Source organism: Typopeltis vanoorti, chromosome 11 (genome assembly GCF_054136105.1).
Source record: "Typopeltis vanoorti isolate ZY-2024b chromosome 11, IOZ_Tvanoo_1.0, whole genome shotgun sequence".
Lineage (NCBI taxonomy): Eukaryota > Metazoa > Arthropoda > Arachnida > Uropygi > Thelyphonidae > Typopeltis > Typopeltis vanoorti.
This window is the reverse complement of record NC_143559.1, coordinates 124,276,272-124,296,273: the sequence shown is the minus strand read 5'-3', so window position 1 is coordinate 124,296,273 and position 20,002 is coordinate 124,276,272. Positions and strand designations below refer to the sequence as shown.

The following is a 20,002-nucleotide window of genomic DNA, read 5'->3' as shown; positions in this document are numbered from 1 at the left end:
TTTCAAAGAAGAACCTTTCATTATACATTTGCAAGACTGCTTTCTTGATCTTCTGTTTCCATTTGTAAGTACAGAAAGCAAGAATATAGGTAAAAGGTACATGTCTAACAGAGTGTCCCAACTGCTTGACTTTTTTAAATCACCACATTTTTCCATGTATAAGATACAAAATTAAGAAATCAAAGTTTTAAACATAAAACAGAACACATTTGATATTTTTTAAATATTCAAAGTATATTTAGTAATTAGGTAATATTTTTAAGATATATACTAAGATGCCGTTTTAGGGATGCATTTTCTGGGCTAAAAGGGGGTCGAGGCTTTTTCCCATAAATCATTCCCTTCCTCTAAAAAACAGTTGTTATTTTCAACCCCCCTTTTTCATCTTTTTTCCACCTTACCAAAAAAAGTGCTCTGCCCACCGTTAAAAATAATATATGTATATATTATACAAAAAACCTGAGTTTTTTCAAATTAATTCTCCTACATTGCCCAAGCTCCCCCCCCTCCCCTTTCACCACCATAACAGCAGAAGTATGCACACTGTAGAAAGAAGAAAGGAAACAACATCCAAGAAAAGGTATGTGCAAATTTTCTTCTATTATGCTACATATATATATTTGTCTCTAAAATACATCTGCAATGCCCTAAGAATTCTTGAGTAAAAAAGCTAATGATATTAAAACAGGGGCACTCCTAAACAAAAGCAGGCAAAATAGCCGTAAAAATAATAGTTTTTAAGAGGAGTAACATGAATTTCCCCAGAAATAATACCTATATTCTTTTAAATATTATTTCAATATTGCAAACACTCCTTTCCTGATTTATATATAAATCATCACAAAAGTATAGAAATAATGCAAACATAATATAAATAATGATAAATATGTGTAAACAATTATATAAAAAAACTATTATATATAAATAAAGACAAAAAGGAATTAACTTATGTTTTTTTTATTTTATTTTTTAAATTTTAGATTGTTTTCAAATATAAACTTTGGGCAGGTCAACCCAAATGTTTTCGTGGGCACTCAGTGATCTGTGGGCCCTAAGCTGCCATCCCCTGCCCTGCACTATCATACCATTCTCCACTGGAGTTATGACAACTCAGTCACCTTCGATATTACCAAAACAGTTGAGCTCCTCCACAAAAAATAGATCTCGATATTCTATACTTAACTTTGATGATAGATTCCTTTCTTCCAAAATGACATTTACCCCCCAGTCTTTCCTGACACAGGCTACAGCTTTCCCAATCTCCAAAAATATCGGTATCTTTTGTGATCAAAAAATTACTTTTTTCCAGTCTACCTACTAGTTCTGTACAAATCCCAAATTCATGCAAACTTAGAATATTGATCTCACATTTGGGGTAGTACACCCAGGGACATCGCCAGATTAGATCACACCCTGAGGCAAACAATTAAATATTGCCACCGATGGATTATCAGACAAAAATATAAGAAAATCTCCAAATGCTATTTTGTTTTTATTACAAGAGAAACATTAATGCAAACCGATTACATAATAATATTAATTAAATGTTTGCTCTATGGGGATATCACACAATAAAAGTGTTTAGAAGCTCTTCTAAATTTAAATTATAAGCTATGTCTGCCTCTATCGATATAGTTGCTAGACCAACCAATCTTTCTTGGGTCATTGCTATTTGCAAATAATTTTTAATCAGTTTAAGCTAGGAAAAACTTCTTTCCGCACTTGCTACGCTAACAGGAATTGTTAGCGTAGCGACAGCACCTACTGCAATATGGCTGAACGAGCACCCTTATTAAGCCGTGCTGTGAGGCAGTCTGCCTCTATGCTACACCCTGTCAATGGTACTGAATACACCAAGCTCAAACTTCCTGATGACATCCAAAAGCTGAATGACTAATCAACAATCACCTCCCCTCCTCTTTCTCCCAGACTCAATCCAGCTGTTGTCTCACAATCTAGTTCTGTGTTATACTTTCTCTACAGAAAGTTCCATTTACAGTTCAACTGATGACTAACCTAACTCTACTCATTTCATATCATCTGTCTGTTCTGTAGAACAGCTTCCCTATGAAGTACTCTAAACAGACCTACAACCTTTAGCTTATCAAAAAGAATATTTTATTTTACTGTTGTTCACACCGACAGATAAAATTAAAAATGAGGGTGCACTGTTGCTTCTGGTGAAAATAAGATGCATAAACCTATTACATTACCTACTAAAATGAAAATTAATAAATATAATGACGATGGTGTATCTAACACTGAGATGGGATGCAGGCTAAATTACCTTGCACTATTGCTGTAACTATTATTAAAAATAAAGTTACAAGTAAAACAAATGTGCTGCACTAGTTAATATTACAGTTATCCATTAACATGATCTTAATGCTGAAATGAAGAAACTTTTAATGGTGTAGATTTATGACTAAACTGGTCGGCATGTTTCTAAGCCAAGCTATTCAAAATAACTTTTTCTTTGTGAAAATTATCTAAATTATTTGTTTGCATACCTAACATAAATGCTTTATTTATGTCATCACTTATGCACATATATGACTGCTTAAAATATTTTTAAACCATGACATGCATTTACAAGTGGGAAAAAAAGAAAAAAAAAAGCAGTGATTCGCTATACAATGGTGGTCTGGAACTTAATGTCTTAAGACTGGATAATGCCTCATCTGATTTGGATTTTAGTGATGATTTGACCTCATTAGCAAATAATATACAATAAATGAGCTATTTTACTGCTACAATTGATGAAGCAATGAAGCTAGAAGTCAAGTACATTTGATTATTATGAAAACCAAGGTAATTAAAACAGATGATAAAGATGATTCTTCTTTCTTAAAGGAAGTGCTGTATAGGAAGGAAGATTCATTTCACTTGAGAGCTGTGTAAATTATGAAGTAAGTAGAAGCTCAAGTGTAGAGCATATGGCTTACTTGTGAGTGAGCAAGAGGTATACGAGGAATTAAGTAAGCTTGATGTTAATAAGGTAGTAGGAGTTGATGACATGTGTCTAAGGGAATGTTCCAGGAAGCTGACGATAGCCTTGACATACCCACTCAATAAGTCTTAGAACAGGTCCCGAGGGAGTAGAAAGAATGTAGACTTGTTCTACTACTCAAAGGTGGCAATAAGGCTGTGACTAGAAGTCATAGGTCAAGCTGTATATCTGGAGTTGTGGTTAAAGGTTACTGGAGAGATTAGTGAGACTTATGATTACTGATAAGAGCAGTATTCTCTGTAACTGTCAACATGGATTTGTTAAAAAAGAAGTCATGTTTGCAAATTTAACTATATACTATAACATACTATACTATAGCATGGACAAGAGAGATTCATGTACCATGTATACTTAGATTTTTGCAAAGGCTTCCAATAGATGCCACATGACAAGCTGGTAATCAAACTGAAATGGTTGGGATTGGATAACAGACTAGTGAGTTGGATTGGCTGAAAGACAGCAAGTTGTATATGGGATGCAGTATCTTGAAAGAGTAAAGTCAGTGATGTGCCATAGTAGTCTGTTTTGGAGCCCACTGTTGTTCAATTTGGGTATTAATGATAGTGAGACAGGTCAAACTGGAGATATCCAACCATTTGCAGATGAAAAATTAGGGAGAACAATAGGTCAAGCAGATGTGGCATTACAGGACTTGAACAGAGTGTATAAGTGAACAGGAAAGTAAAAATAACAGTTCAATGGTACAAAGTGTAAGATTCTGAAATTTGGAAAGCAACAAATGGGTTGCAAAGAATATTCTTGGTGTAGAAGGAGGCAAGATCTGGGAGTGGTGGTCAATAAGGACCTGAAGTTCAGGGTTAACACTGTATAAGTTGTGAAGTCATCACACTGGATTATAGCAATGATATGGAGAATCTTGACAAGCAGAAATAAAGAGGCTGTTAATTTGTATAAGGTATTGATCCAACCAATGGATTACTGTGTGCAGATTTGGTCATCTAGTTTTCATGGGAATGAGGATATATAGTAGTTCCCCCCACCCCATCTGCGAGGATACATACCTATGATAAAGTTTAATTTATAAATTATGTACAGTAATAGATTAACAACAATAACTAAATAAAATAGAACAATTATAACAACGTACTGTAATAAAATTTCTCAATGTGAATTTATCTTAGCAACTTCAGCATATGTTTTTTTAATTATTTATTATTTCATGAGGTGGAGCACTCTTACCTTTTCACTTAAAAGGAAACACTTTACAGCTTCTCTTTGGCATATCAAATTGCTAGCATCACTATTTTTGCACTTTGGGGGCCCCATTATAAGTAAAATAAAAGTTACTTGAGCACAAGCATTGTGATACTGCAACAGTCAATCTGATAACCGAGAACCACTCAGAACATCACGCAATTTAAACCTTATAAATTGTCTATTACTAAAAGAATGAGCCATACAGCTTCATTTCAGTGATATAAAATTACAAAGGCAAAGTGGATATTAGATCTAACATCATTTCAAAGCCGAATGTTTGTAGAAACTATGAAAGTTTCGTAAGTTAACCTGAGAGCTTACTAGAATACAATCCTCGACATCTCCAAGTTGCCTTAGCTTGAAGGTCAAGTAGTGCAAGCTAAGGCAACTTGGGGATGCTGAGGACTGTATTCTAGTAAGCACTCAGATCAACTTACAAAACTTTCATAGTTTCTACAAACATTCGGCTTTGAAATAATGTTGGATCTTTTAATATCTACTTTGCCAATGTAATTATAAATTGTTTATTTCTGGAATTTTCTATTTAATATTTTGGGACCAGGGTTAACTGCAGATAACTGAAACAGTGGATAGCGAACCCATGGATAAGAGGGGAGGAGGCAGCTTTGGTATCAGTAAAGGTTCAGAGAAGATTAATGAAGGTGGTAAATGGTCTTCAGAGTGTGGGGTATGAAAACAGATCGAAGGATTGCAATTTGCAAAGCCTTGTGAATATAAGGAAAGGAGGATAAAAGTGAGGAGCAGATGATTTGAATGAAGAGTGGTTGGTGAGTGGAATGTATTGCCTGAGAGTATGGTGAATGCAGGCACACTGAGAGGCACAGTTTGATGAGTGCGACTCCATGGAAGTCTGGTGATAATAAAGATTATATTATAAAGGAGAGTAGTAAATCTGTGGAAGATAAACAAATTCCATGGATCTACCACTCTTGCTATCACCTCAATAGACATCAGGTTATTTCATGCATATGCACACAGGAAAGTACAAGTGCTGTTCAACTGATCCTCATTAAACAGCTAAAGCTGATTATACAATTTTAGCTCACTCTAAAGGAAAATTAAGCTGCTGTTAATGTTTAACAAACTAGAGTGTATAAAATTCCTTGGGCTCAACAACAAAACATCCATTACAGTCAATACTCAATGGTGTATTATATTACCATTCATTTATAGATTGTATATAAATGTAGCGAGAACTATCAGAATCAGGCATATTAACTGGTATCGGGTGTAAAGGGCACAGTATTTTTTGGCAGGATAGGAGAGGAGGATGTGCTGCTAATTATATTGGATGACTTGAATCCAGTTAGTGTAGAGACCTATGATTGTAATGCTAGTAACAGTTTTTCATGTGACAGTAAGTTTGAAGCCATCTGGTGTGAGGCAGAAACTAACAAGATCATATATAGTGGGGTTGTTGCTACAGACCTGGTGGATTAGTTGCTAGTGATGAAGAAATGCATCAGCAAATAAATGCAATGGGTGCGAAAAGAGTAATCATAATAGTGGACTTTAATTATCCAAATATTGATTGGTAGCAGTAAAATCTCATGAGAAAAATGAAACTGAATTTGAGCTGTTGTGAAACATCTTCCTCAAACAGAATGCAACAGAAGGAACCAGAGGTCAAAGAGTATTAGATTTGATTACAGTGGCAGAGATCATGCAGTACTCACTTGGGAATTGGCTAAGTTTATGAATGTTCCATTCAGAAAAGGTTGCATGCTTAACTATAAGGCAGGAAATTATGACCAACTGAGGAGTATACTGGGTTCTGCACAATGGTATTGGTTGCTCGATGGAAAGAATATCAACAGTGCATTTAAAAAATACTTAAATGAATCAATAAGAGAACATATCCCAAGAGTTCAAAGAATAAATAGGGTAGAAGTCAAATGGATGTGTAACGGATTATCAAACAAGAGAATAATAAGAAAAGGATGGTGTGAAAGGAATACCATATGCATAAGAATGATGTCCGTTATGAAAATTATAAGCAGCAGGCCATCACAACTATTGTATGGAAAGCTGTCTAAATATGAAAACAAACTGCTTGTGCAAACTAAAGAAAACCCCCAAAAATTCTATTGTTATGCTGCAAGTAAAAGAAAGATGAAAGAATAACTCTAATGAATGCCAATGGCGTGAGGGTGACAGATGCAGAGGAGGTTGTTCAACTACTAAGTTCCCGTTTTGCTAAAAGCTATTAACCTGGTTTATGCAACACGGAGTTCACCTCTTCATTGGATGAAGAAACTCAGGTGTATGAGGAGGAGGTATTAGAGCTTTTGCACAAACTGAATTCAGCAATACGGACTGATGGAATATCAGCATGGATGCTAAAAGAGTGTTCAGCTGAATTAGTTATTCCTTTGACCAGGCTATATAATTTGAGCCTCAGAACAGGGAAGATTCCACTGGCGTGACAAGAATGTATGGCAATCCCATTGCACAAAGACTGTGCAATGACCAATGTACCAACTATCTACCAATCGGTATCTCAGGAGTGGTGGAGATTTTTGAAAGGTTGATTAGGGCTCGCATTCAGAAATGGGCTGACGGTGAATCTTTACTTTGCACTGAACAGCATGGAATTAATAAGGGAAGGTCATGTTTTACCGACTTGCTCACATACTATAATAATATAATCACATACTATAACCACTGAGTTAGACAAGGGGGATGGATACACCATGATACTTTTAGATTTTACTAATGCTTTTGATAGAATACAGCATGGAAGACTGTTGCATAAATTAGAGAATATGGGACCAGATTATAAAATATTAGTATGGATAAAGGATGCAGATATCAAAAAGTGGAATACGGGGGATGTGAGTCTGCAAGATTTAAGGTAACTAGTGGTGTACCACAAGGATCAGTCTTTGGCCACTATTATTCAATCTGTACACTAATGACATTGGGAAAGATTTGACAGACAACATATAGCTATTTGCTGATGATGCAAAGATATGTAGGTAATCAGAAACACACAGCTGATATGCAATACTTGCAGAATGATTTGAATAGACTGAAATTGCGAGCATGAGAAAATGGATATTAGTTCTATGTCAGTAAATGCAGTCATGCACTTTGGCATGACTAGATATCCAATGTATGTCGTAATATATTGGTGGGATTATGCTAAAAGAAACTGATGAGGGTAGGGATCTTGGAGTGTTAGCAGATAGGAAGTTGAAGTTCAGGGTCCATATAGCAAAGATTGCAAATACAACTCAAAAGATAATTGCAATACTGAAACAAACTTTGACATGTAAAGATGAGGATTTCAACTTGCCTCTTTAAAAAACCTTGATAAGACCTCACTTGGACTGTTGTGCACAAGTCTGATCTCCTGGTTTCTGTTCTGATTAAGAACAGAAACCAGGAGAACAGACCTTTCTTAATCATAGCAATTCTGATATGATTAAGAAAGTGCAAAAGAGAGTTAAAAACAGGATTGTGGAATACTGATTATGAAGTCAGGTTGAGAATCTAGACTGCCGATACTAGCAAACAGCAGAAAGAGAGGTGATATGATTAAGACTTACAAGCTTCTGAAAGGGTCATACAGGATTTCAGTTGATAGAATTTTTTTATTTTGTGAAGAGTGGTGAAAGGACAAGAGGAAGCTAAATGCTGCTAAGAAGTGATGAGATCTAGATTTTTTTTTCTCATAGAGTTGTTTTGTGATTGGAATGGATTGCCATTGAATGTTGTGTGTGCAAGAAGTATGAATGAATTCAAGAACAAGTATAATGTAGAAATTGAGAATGTAGAAAATAGTGATATGCGAGGTAGTACCAGATAACTGTGAGAGTGGCATTGAAAGTGAGAATGAAGGTAAACATACAGAACGAATGAATGAATTAACAGATAACAAAAATGATGAGACAGATGCATTGAGTGAGATCACAAGGTTACGTGGAGCGATACACTGGGCAAATCGGTAGCTGGAGCGTTGGCAAAAATGTTTACCGAGCATATCAACTAATAAATGGCAAAAGTATGATAAGTAAAATAAGAGTAATAGTAAGTTTAAACAAAATGAAAGAGCGAGTGTTGTACAGAGATTAGTTAGTAAGAGGTGTGATGATAGATGAGAGTTTAACAAAATCGTACCAACCTGGTGCAAATTAAGGATGTAAGCAAAGTCAATTAGAATGCAAAAGCAGAGTGTAAAAGAATCTATAGTGGTAGCAGGAACAAATGATTTGAAAGGAGACAAAATGGCAATGAGAGAGGATTTGAAGGAATTGCTTGAGGTAGCAAAAGAGAAGAGTGAGAGAGTTAGGATGGTGAGTCTGTTGCCACGGTATGAAAGTGAAGAGTATAGAAAGAGTGCCAAAATTGATAATGACTTTATGGGCGGATTATGCAGGAGTATTGGTGGGGAATTTGTGGATGTGTGGAGTTTGATGGGCGAAAGGATTTATATAAGATGGATGGTTTACATTTGAATGGATTTGGTGTACGGAGACTTGAAAAGGTGTTGTTGAATGAAGTGGATGTTCAGAATCAGGGAAACTAGGATTATTGGGGGGGGGGGTAGATATGCAGAGACTTTAGGGAGACAGTTGAGTGTAAGAATGTGTGTAATATGCTGAGCGAGTACGAAGGACAACAAATCAGAATGGGATACTTATACTAACTATCCCATTCTGATATCCCATTCCCATTCAACAAATCAGAATGGGATAGTTAGTATAAGGCATCAAAATAAGGATGGGACAAATGGGCTTCTGAAATTCATGTATACTAATGCCAGAAGTATTAGGAAAAAGATGGAAGAATTTTTGGCTTTGGTTGGCACTTCCAGGCCACAGGTTATTGGCATTAGTGAAACATGGCTGACAGAAGATAATATAGCTAGTGGGAGTGAATGTGAGTTCAGGAGTGACAGGGAGAATAAACTGGGAGGGGGGAGTGTTGGTGATGATAGCTGATGAGCTACAGCCAAGGAGAATAGAAGTGGAACTGCAGGATAGAGAAAAGAGTCTATAGCAGCACCCAACTGTACATTTTGTTCTGCTAGTCTCACTCTCACACCAAATAGCTTCAAATGGTGTGAGATTGAGACTAGCAGAACAAAATATACAGTTGGGTGCTGGTATAGACCAGTATGGAATAGATGGTGGAGATAGTATGCATAAACAAATAGAAGCAATGAGTGGAAGGAGGGCAATTATTATGGGAGATTTCAACTATGGTAACATTGATTGGAAGGAGAGGACACATGGGAGGAAGGAATTGGATTTCATGCAGTTATTAAGGGATAACTATCTGCGACAGCATGTAATGGAAAATACTAGGGGTCAGAGAGTTCATGACCTAGTAATTGCATCTGAGAATTTGGCTGTAACAAATATGACCACGTTGTCACCAATTGGTGAGAGTGATCATAGGTCTCGACTTGGGAGGTGGCTAAAGGTGTGGAATATACAATTAAGACAGGGTACATGCGAATTATCAGGTTGGTAAGTACGACAAGCTTAGGAATTTGATTGGTTCGGTGCCATGGCATGTAAGACTGCAAGGGCTGGATGTTGATAGTTCATGGGACGTGGTTAAGAAGTATTTGCATGAGGTATGGATGACTGTATACCTAGAGTCCGAATAATAAATCAAGTAAGAGTTAAATGGATGAATAACACCATTAAGCTTGAGCTGCAAAAAAAGAAACAACCATGGAGGGAATTTAAGGAGAAAGGTGACCGGTTTAAGGAAAAAGTTGAATGGTTTAAAGCACAGTCCAGAAGGGTAACGAGTGTGGTAAGGAAAGCAAAAGTGGATTATGAAAGAACATTAGCCATGCAGGCTAAAGAGAATCCCAAACAATTGTTATCGATATGTGGCAAGTAAAAGAAAAAATGTATATGGCAGAATGATTTTAAAGAATGCCGATGGTAGGGAGATAACCGAATCAGTTGATATAGTTGAATTACTGAGCGAGCACTTAGCAAGAGTATATCATCCAGGTGGTGACATTGCAGGAACGAATAAATCAATAGCTTACACGGGAATTGTGGTGAATGAAGTGGAGGTGAATAATCTATTACAAAACCTCAATGTCAATACATCTGTTGGATTGGATGGTATACGTGTTGTACGTGAAGCAGCTAAAGAATTATCAGTGCCCTTGACCATTTTATTTAATTTGAGTCTCAGGTCTGGATTAGTCCTGAGGGGGGGGAAAGAGGGAAAAATAGTTCCACTGCATTAAGGAGGTTCCAAGACTGCTGTTGTAAATTATCGACCGATCAGCATATCAGGAATCGTTGTCAAGGTCTTGGAGAAATTAGTCAAGAGAAAAATATAGGATTAGATAGATGAAAATGGGATACTGTATGGGGGACAGCATGGTTTTGTGAAGGGTAGATCATGCCTCAGTAATTTCCTCACATTTTATAACACAGTGACGGCTGAACTGAATAAGGGTAATGGGTTTACATTGATTCTACTGAAACTTGCCAAGGCCTTTGACAGGATACCACATGGAATTCTAATTAGTAAACTGCAGCATATGGGGATGGATATAGGGTTGGTGAGATGGATAGGATGGTTGATGGAGAGATATCAGAGAGTGGTTTATTCAGGAGTAGAGTCCAAAAGATGGCCTGTGACTAGTGGTGTGCCGCAGGGTTCTGTTCTTGGACCACTACTTTTCAATTTGTTCATTAATGATATAGGAAAGGATCTGAGAGGAAGTGTTCATTTGTTTGTTGATGATGCACAGGATGTCAAAATTTTGCATGATGATTTGGATAATTTGGAGGACTGGGCTAAGGAGAATGGATGTCAATTTAATGTGGCAAAGCGTAAGGTTATGCATTTTGGGGTGAAAAGATTAGCAGCAGTATATCACATTGGTGTAACTGTACTCCAGCAGGTTGACGAGGCCAGGGATTTGGGAGTGTTGGTGGATAGGAAGTTGAAGTTTAGGGGGGGGGCACAACGCAAAAGTGGCTAAATCAGCTCATCAAATCACTTGGTTGCTGAAAAATACTTTAACAAGCAGAGACAAACAGGTTATTGTTCCCTCTGTATCAAGCCTTGATAAGACCTCATCTAGACTACTGTGGCCAGATATCGGTGCCAGGGTTTCTTATTGATGGGGAGGAGGTGGAGAGGATCCAGAGACGAGTGATCAAGATGATAGCTGGTCTATGGAATGAACCTTATGAGAACAGGTTGAAGATTTGAGGGTTGCAGAAATTGGTTGATAGGCAGAGAAGGGATGATATGATTGAGACATTCAAATAACTAAAGGTTTCTATAAGATTAATTCAGAAGATATTTTTGAGAATAGGACTGGTGGTGGGAGGACTAGGGGCCATGCATGGAAGCTGGGCAAGAGTGTGGTTAGCAAGGGTGTTAGAGCTAGGTTTTTAACTTGGAGAGTGGTGAATGAGTGGAATAAGCTGCAGAGTCTGTTGTGGGTGCCATGACCGTGAATGAGTTCAAGGTAAAGTATGATAGATACTGTGTGAATGTCGAATAGTTGTTCTTGACATGATGTTAGGGCCTTCCTCAATGTGTCTGTTCACTCCTTGGAGTTGCCCGTAATAATAATATTTGGTGCATGTGGTAAACAAGCATCAAGAAGCCCTAATAGAAGCAGCCAGCAATACAACAAAAACAGTCTTGCACTTCTACATATTTTTGCAATAGCAAAAATACATAGAGGTGTAAGACACGGGTGCTCTCTTTCACCCATATCGTTTAATCTGTACATTGAAGATGCAATAAATAAACTGAAAGAACTAACAGAAACCGAATTAAGATAAATGGAATTGATATTAACTGGCTACGGTTTGCAGATGATATAGCAGTTTTAGCTGATAACAAAAACAAACTGAAAGCCATCCTAACAAAGATGGAAGAAATTTTCACACAGTACAGCCTAAAAATTAATTATAAGAAAACAAAATTATTAATTACAAGTAAAGGAAATCCAATGAAAATAAACCTGGAAATAAATAATAACCTACTACAAAAGGTATCCTCTTTTAAATATCTTGGAAGTCTTATCACAAAAGATGGAAGAAACCAATCGGATATTAAAGCACGAATAATCCTTGCCAAAAAAGCATTCTATAACAGAAGAAACATTTTTACCAGTCAAGGACTTAGCATCCAGCTCAAAAAAAGGCTAGTGAAAACATACATATGGAGAATTGCATTATATGGTTGTGAGGCCTGGACTCTAACAAAACAAGACATGAAAAAGTTGGAGGAATTTGAAATTTGGTGCTGGAGAAAGATGATGAAAATTAGTTGGACAGAAAAGAAAAGTAATGAAGAAGTTCTGAATATAGTTCATGAAGAGCAGTCATTAATGAAACACATCAATAAGAGAAGAAAAAGCCTAATTGGACACCATTTGAGGCATGGGGGCCTGATTACAGAAATAATGGAGGGGCCTGTAGAAGGAAAGAGGCCATGAGGCAGACCAAGAATTTCATATATAAATAACATAATGATGCTAACTGGCACTAAGAGTTATGAAGAGATAAAAAGGAAGTCACAAGACAGGATGTTGTGATGTGCTGCTATATTTACCAATTCTTGGATTCATGCACCAAAGAAGAAGAGGTGCATGTAGTCTCCCTCAACAAGACTCCCTAGAGGGAGTATCTTAATAATAATAATTTAACAGTACTAAGTTAATGAGTAACAGATGATATGAAGTGAATCCATCATTCAGAACTACAAGGATATTGCAAGTATTCTTTCTTCAACAATCCAGTCCCATCCTCTTGTGTTTTCTTCATTATCACCATCTCAGCAAAAAGGAATGCACATTAGTTGTTGCGATGGTGGGCTTTCTCAGCCTCTTGATATTCTACTCACTCAATCTTTCATTCCTCCACCTTTCACATGCTTTAGTGGCCAGATGTCACCCCACCTCCCACAATGCAATTTAAGCATTTACGCTTTTTTGAAGAACAGGCTTTACTTTCATGTACTTTACTCCAATATCGAGTACAGATGGTAAAACCACAGAAGCAGCCTGAGAGCACCTATATTTTTGACATTTAAAGCATCTAAGCAGATCTGCAATAGTTTCCTTTTTCTGTAAGATTATTGCAAATCTACTCAATGTTTAAATGTCAAAAATATATATGCTCTCAGGTCATTTCTGTGGTAGTAAAATGCATGAAAGTAAAGCCTGTTTTTCAAAAAAGCCTAAATGCATAAATTGCATGGGAGAAAATCTGTCCACTAGAGCATGTGAAAGCTGGAAGGATGAAAGATTGAGTGAGCAGAACTATCAAGATCGTCCCATTTCACTATTATAGACCCGAATGCTATGATCTCAACAACTGTTTCTTATCATATTAATAAAATCAACCATTATAGCATCACTCTTGAATAAACTTCTAAAATGAACCCACTTCAGGAAAACTCTCTGGTCATATATGACATCCAGACAGACGTTGGAAGGCGATATTCAGAAACGTTATCATTCCATTAGGAAGATATATTTTATAGCTATTATTCCTGAATTTAAGTTCTGATCATCTCATCCAGGAATTCTTCTGATATAAATCCTCAGGAATTTAGTATTTTATGAGTTATGAAGTGCCCCCACTTTCTATAGATTTTAGTCTGAAAGTTTATGATACATCTCTACAAATGTCACTTGAATTTTTTTTTTTTTTTTAAAGGGATCGTGAAATAATTATTATTTTTTAGTAAACAATGTATACTAAAATATTAATTATAAAAACTTTAATTAATACTTTCCTATATTTTGGCAACGTTAAATCAATGATCACAAAAACAACGAGATGTGCACGCAGGCAATAACACTGGACAAATGAGGCTGAAAAAAAAAAAAAGGCAATGTTGCCAAAATATAGAAAAGTATTAAAATTTTTTTAATTAATATTTTAGAGTATGCATTATTTCCTGATACAGTAAGAAGTACCTTAGAAGATAGAAATTCAAGACTCCAACATTATCAGGTCTTATATTGATTTGGAGGAAAATTGTTGATAGGAAGTTAGTAATGATGCAAGTTCTTCATGTAGTACTATCATAATATCCTATACACCTTTTGAGGGTACATGTCAGGAATTTCATGATGATGTCCTGAAACATAATAGTTATGAGTAACCAACATATGAGTCTATATACCAGAATTAAGGGAACCTTGCTAATTCTAAATAAAGAAAGTAGCATTCAGCCTACTAGATGTTCACCCACTCCACATTTGAGGTTTTTTTTTCTTTCTTACTCTTGTTAACAGATAAGTCTATAATTCTGTACTTTGTTTTCAAGATCAAGTAAACCTGATACAAATATAGATACCTGATATAGAATATGATTAAACACAGAAGATAATGTTTATGAGTGCTATAAGGAAGTTGTGCATTCATAAACATTATCTTCTATCTTTAATTATATTCTATATCAGGTATGCTGACAACATTCCACATATTCTACCATATTTTTAACATTAATATTTCTGCAAAAAATGACAAAAGCAGAAATAATCACTTTATAATCATTGTAATATAGGAATAACATGAAAACAATGCTATAATAGAAGAAATTCATAGCTGAATACAGAGATAAGATTCAATGGTTAAAGATAACTTATTCATCCTGTCTGGCTAAATATAACAAATAAAATAAAGCATAGGCAAGTATAAAGCAGAAAGCATGTTTTTTTACTTAGACAAAAAACAGCAATATTACTGGATAAGGAACTAATGTTTGAATACAAGAAAATGAGTTAATGAAAAATACTAGTATTCTGCTAACTGAATGAGAGGAAAAAAATACTCTGCTTATTTGGCTTTTTAGTTTAAGTGCATGCAATCTGACTTCAGCTTATGGCACTTTTGTTTATTCATTTCTAGTTCATTACACACTTGAAAGAACAATCCATCATTGGTAAATGTAGATTTATAAAAATTAACAGACTATGTATTCACAATTTCTGTTCTTAAGTTTCAACATTCCAGTTTTTATTTTTCTAGAAATATATAATAAATATTACAGAATAATACTAATCCGACCTGAAAATGTTACTCAACACCAAGAAATCATTGTGGGAGAGCACTCCACTATATACATATCCATCTACACACCACTAATGATATTTTGTCTGTAAATTACGTGTCCTATAAATAATGTAAAATACATATACTGTATTCCACAATACTCACCTAATAGCATTTTGAAGGCATTTATACTTCATAAACATTAAATGTATGCAACACACTGGAATGACACAAATGCTTTTGTAGAATAGGTTTCTACCAGAAAGCAATTTATAGTAACAGAATGCATGATAAACATTAAAAATATTAAGTAAGATTTGTTGGTGAGGTAGCTAGCTCTGGCATATATGTAGTCTGAACAGGAGTGCTACAACATGATGGGTAACATCAACTTTGGATATGGTATGGTCGATATTAGAAATGAAGCAACTAAAGCTATGCCACCGGTGTTACTGTCTTAGCTATGTGTTCTCGAGCTCAAGAAAATTCCCTTAGGTTTATGTCCTCACCCAGTTTGTGCTTATCCAAAAAATTAACATACATGTAAACTAAACATTAAGGTTCCAAAACGGACCCCCTGTGGCACAACACTTATTGGCCTTTTGGGATACAACTCTCCAATACAAAAACCTGCTGATATCTATCTGACAGCTAATCACCTACTCAACTCACTGATCTATTGCCCAACTCCTCTGTTTCAATTTAGTTAGCAGCTTGTTATGTGGCAATATCAAAACTTTTGAAAAATTCAACTACACTTGGATTTTAAGTATTAAATTAATTTTTCCCGAGACAAATGCAAGAATACTAAACATTGTGTAAAACTAGCTAAACAAAAGTCATGGGAGGACTTTGGCAAGAATATAGAAAATAAATATCAAGAAGGTGGCAAAATATTCTCGAAATTGTTGAAGAAGCTTAGGAATGGAGGAAAGAGTGCTGTAAAAGGAGTTAGAGATGATAAAGGTGAAATGAAAACGGGAGAAAAAGATATCCTTGAAGTATGGAGTAATTACTTTGAAAAACTACTAAATGAAACAAGCAGTGATGATAGCACAGTGGTAAAAAACACTGACCAGGCATGCAGTCAGCAATACATATCCATACTTGAAGTAGAAAAAGCCATCAAAGGCTTAAAATGTGGAAAGGCAGCAGGAGTGGATGATATTCGACCAGAAATGCTGAAGTATGGTGGTATAAAAGTCTTACAGTGGCTGCACTACATAGTTCATGAGTTAATGAAAAATACTAGTATTCTGCTAACTGAATGAGAGGAAAAAAACACTCTGCTTATTTTTTTTGCCTGGACAGAGGGACGAATTCCCGATGATTGGAGTAGAGCTCATAGTACCCATATATAAAAAGGGAAATACCTCTGTAATTCTCACAAAGTGTTCCTGGCAAGATCTATGCAAGTATACTTGAGAAACGATTGAGAAGAATTGTTGAAGAAAAGCTTGGTGAAGAACAAGCTGGATTCAGGCCAAATAGAGGCTGTCAGGATCAGATCTTCACTTTACGACAAATAGTCGAGAAAGCATGGGAATATAACAAAGATCTGTATTTAAGTTTTGTCGATTTGGAAAAGGCATATGACAAGGTGCCAAGAGAGAAGCTATTCAATACGCTACAGTTATATGGTGTCAATGGGGCATTATATCAAGCAATACTTAGTCTTTATTTGAGTTGTAAGTCAGCAGTTAGAATTGAAGGAAGTTCAAGAAGATGGTTTAATGTTAAATCTGGTGTGAGACAAGGATATACATTATCCCCTCTGTTATTCATTATCTATATGGATCACATTATGAAGGAAAGTGGTATTAAACATGATATCAAAATTGGAGATGTTAATGACAGCTCTTTACTTTATGCGGATGATGTTATACTTCTAAATAAATCCGCTACAAGTCTGCAAGATTCTCTGACTAAACTGAATAGCTGTTGTAATAGATATGGTATGAAGGTCAGCAATAAAAAGACAAAGACAATGAAAACAGGTAGAATCATTGAAAATGTCAACTGTGTTGTGAATGGAGAACCTGTGGAACAAGTAAAACATTTCAGCTAATTAGGCACGATTTTTACTGAAGATGGTAAATTCAATATAGAAACAGACAACAGCATCAGCAAAGCTGGTATGGTGGGAAGTCAATTGAATAAGTTCATATGGAATAAGAGAGAAATTAGTCGGAACACTAAATTAGCTGTATACAAGACAGTGTTCAAACCAGTTTTAACTTATGGATCTGAGAGCTGGGTCAGAAGAAAAGCACTTGACCAAAGACTAGAGACCGCAGATATGAGAAGAGGCGTGAACAGATGGCATCAATGGCAATATCATATTAAAAACGAAGATATTAGGAAAGAACTTGACATTGTCAGCATCAAGGAATGCGTTAGCAGAGCTAATCTCAGGTGGTATGGTCACTTAAACAGAATGGGCAAAGAAACATTAGCAAAACAATTGTTCTCTGCCAGTTTGGGAGGAAAACGACCCAGAGGAAGACCAAGATATAGGTGGATTGATACGGTACAAAGTGCCTTAGACGATAGAAATATAAGATCTGATAATGTTGGAGTCACAGACAAAATGTAAGATTATACACTTTGGTTTGAAAAGTGCTACACCATATTGGTGGTACTGGATTGCAGGAAATTGATGAGGATAAGGAGTTAAAGTTCAGAGGGTATATTGCAAAAGTAAAATAGCTCAAAGGATTACTTGAATGTTGAAAAACATGCTGACAAGTAAAGATAGGGGATCGTCTGGAGTTTGATAAAGGATTATTCCAGATGACTACCTGGCTGGAACCACGACTTTGAACACAGCAAAGCTGACAAGTTTCCAAAAGGTGAGATATTATGAGTGTTAATATCAGTGGAAAAATATTGCACGTTACTTGTCTAAGAGGAATTGTGGTATAGTCCTAAGACAGTCTGTCAGGAGTGAGATCGCTATTGTCTGAGAAACTTGTACAGATAAACGAAACCTCCTGTGTACAGCAACTGATCAAAGCATTTAATCAAGGCTGTTCCCAACGCTGGCAGTCGCATGCCTATACGGAAACCAATGATTTATGTGAAGAACCAGAAAGTTCGTCTACAGTGGTGTCAGGAATACTGTGACCGGACACTGAAAGAATGGAAATAAGTCATGTGGCCAACAAGTCACAGTACATCTTATTCTGTACCAATGGTAGAAAGAGTTTGGCAGGATCCCTATGAAGCAATGAACCAGTTTGCCTTATAAACACAACATGGTTCTGGAAGTGGTGTCACAGTGTGGGGCATGTTCTGCCAGTACAGAATGGGTCCCCTGATATTGCTGGAAGGTCAGGTGTTCTCCAAGGAATATCTGACCATTGTTGCAAATCAAATCTCTCTTGCAATGTTGACTGGATGTTAACCTTGCAGGATGTTGATAGCATGGTCACCACAAAGACCAGATCTTAACTCCACTGAAAATGTATTGGACATGTTAGAAAAACAGATCTGGGATCAAAGTCCTGTTCTGTAAAATCTAAGCCAGTTAAAGGACTGTCTGGTAAATCCTGGTATGTTGTAGATGCAATCCAACACCTTGTAGAATCTGTGCCAAACCACATATATGCTGTAATTCGGAATAAAGGAGGTTCAATATGATATTAAATCAAAGTTTCTAATTCAGTGGCTGGAAAGTGTAGTATCAATCTTAACATCCCTTTCAACTCATCTGGGACTTGCACTGTTGCAAGACTTGTTAAACAAGCATGCAATGGGTGCTGTTACTGTGTGGAGAATTTCATCACATATCACCTTTAAGACACATGGTGATATGTTTTAAAGTACTACTGTCATATTACCATTAATTCCTCTGGAAAATAGCCATGCAAGCTAAAGAGAATCCCAAATCGTTCTTTCAATATGCTGCAAGTAAAAGAAAAACTGTACAGGTAGAATGATTTTAAGGAATGACGATGGTAGGGAGGTCACTGAATCAGTCGATATAGTGAAATTACTGAGAGCGCTTTGCAAGAGTATATCATCCAGGTAGTGACATTGAAGGAATGAAGGCACCATTAGTTTATACGGGAATTGTGGTGAATGAAGTGGAGGTGAATAATCTATTACAGAACCTTAATGTAAATACATCTCTGGGATTGGATGGTATACCAGCACGGGTCTTACATGAAGCGGCTAAAGAATTGTCAATGTCATTGACCATATTGTTTAATCTGAGTGTCGGGTCTGGTTTAGTCCCAAATGTGTGGAAAGAGGGGAAAATAGTTCCACAGCATAAAGGAGGATGTCCAAGACTACTTTTGCAAATTACCGACAATCAGCATATCAGGAGTCGTTGTCAAGGTCTTGGAGAAAGTAGTCAAGGGAAAAATACAGGAATGGATTGATGAAAATGTGATACTGTACGGGGGGGGGGGGGGACAGCATGGATTTGTGAAGGGTAGATCATGCCTCAGTAACTTGCTCAAGTTTTATAACACAGTGACGGCTGAACTGAAATGCATTTTGGGGTGAAAAGATTAGCAGCAGTATATCACATTGGTGGAACTGTACTCCAGGAGATTGATGAGGCCAGGGACTTGGGAGTGTTGGTGGATAGGAAGTTGAAGTTTAGGAGGCACATTGAAAAGTGGCTAAATCAGCTCATCAAATCACTTGGATGCTGAAGAATACTTTGACGAGCAGAGACAAGCAAGTTATTGTTACTCTATATCGAGCCTTGATTAGACCCCCATTT

At 36.4% G+C, this 20,002-nt stretch overlaps 1 protein-coding gene across 2 annotated transcripts in view; it reads right to left on the bottom strand.

Annotated features, from left to right (window-relative positions):
- LOC150102021 (protein spinster homolog 1-like) overlaps positions 1 to 20,002 on the bottom strand; it is a 303,327-nt gene that overhangs the window by 264,342 nt on the left and 18,983 nt on the right. The window lies entirely within an intron of this gene.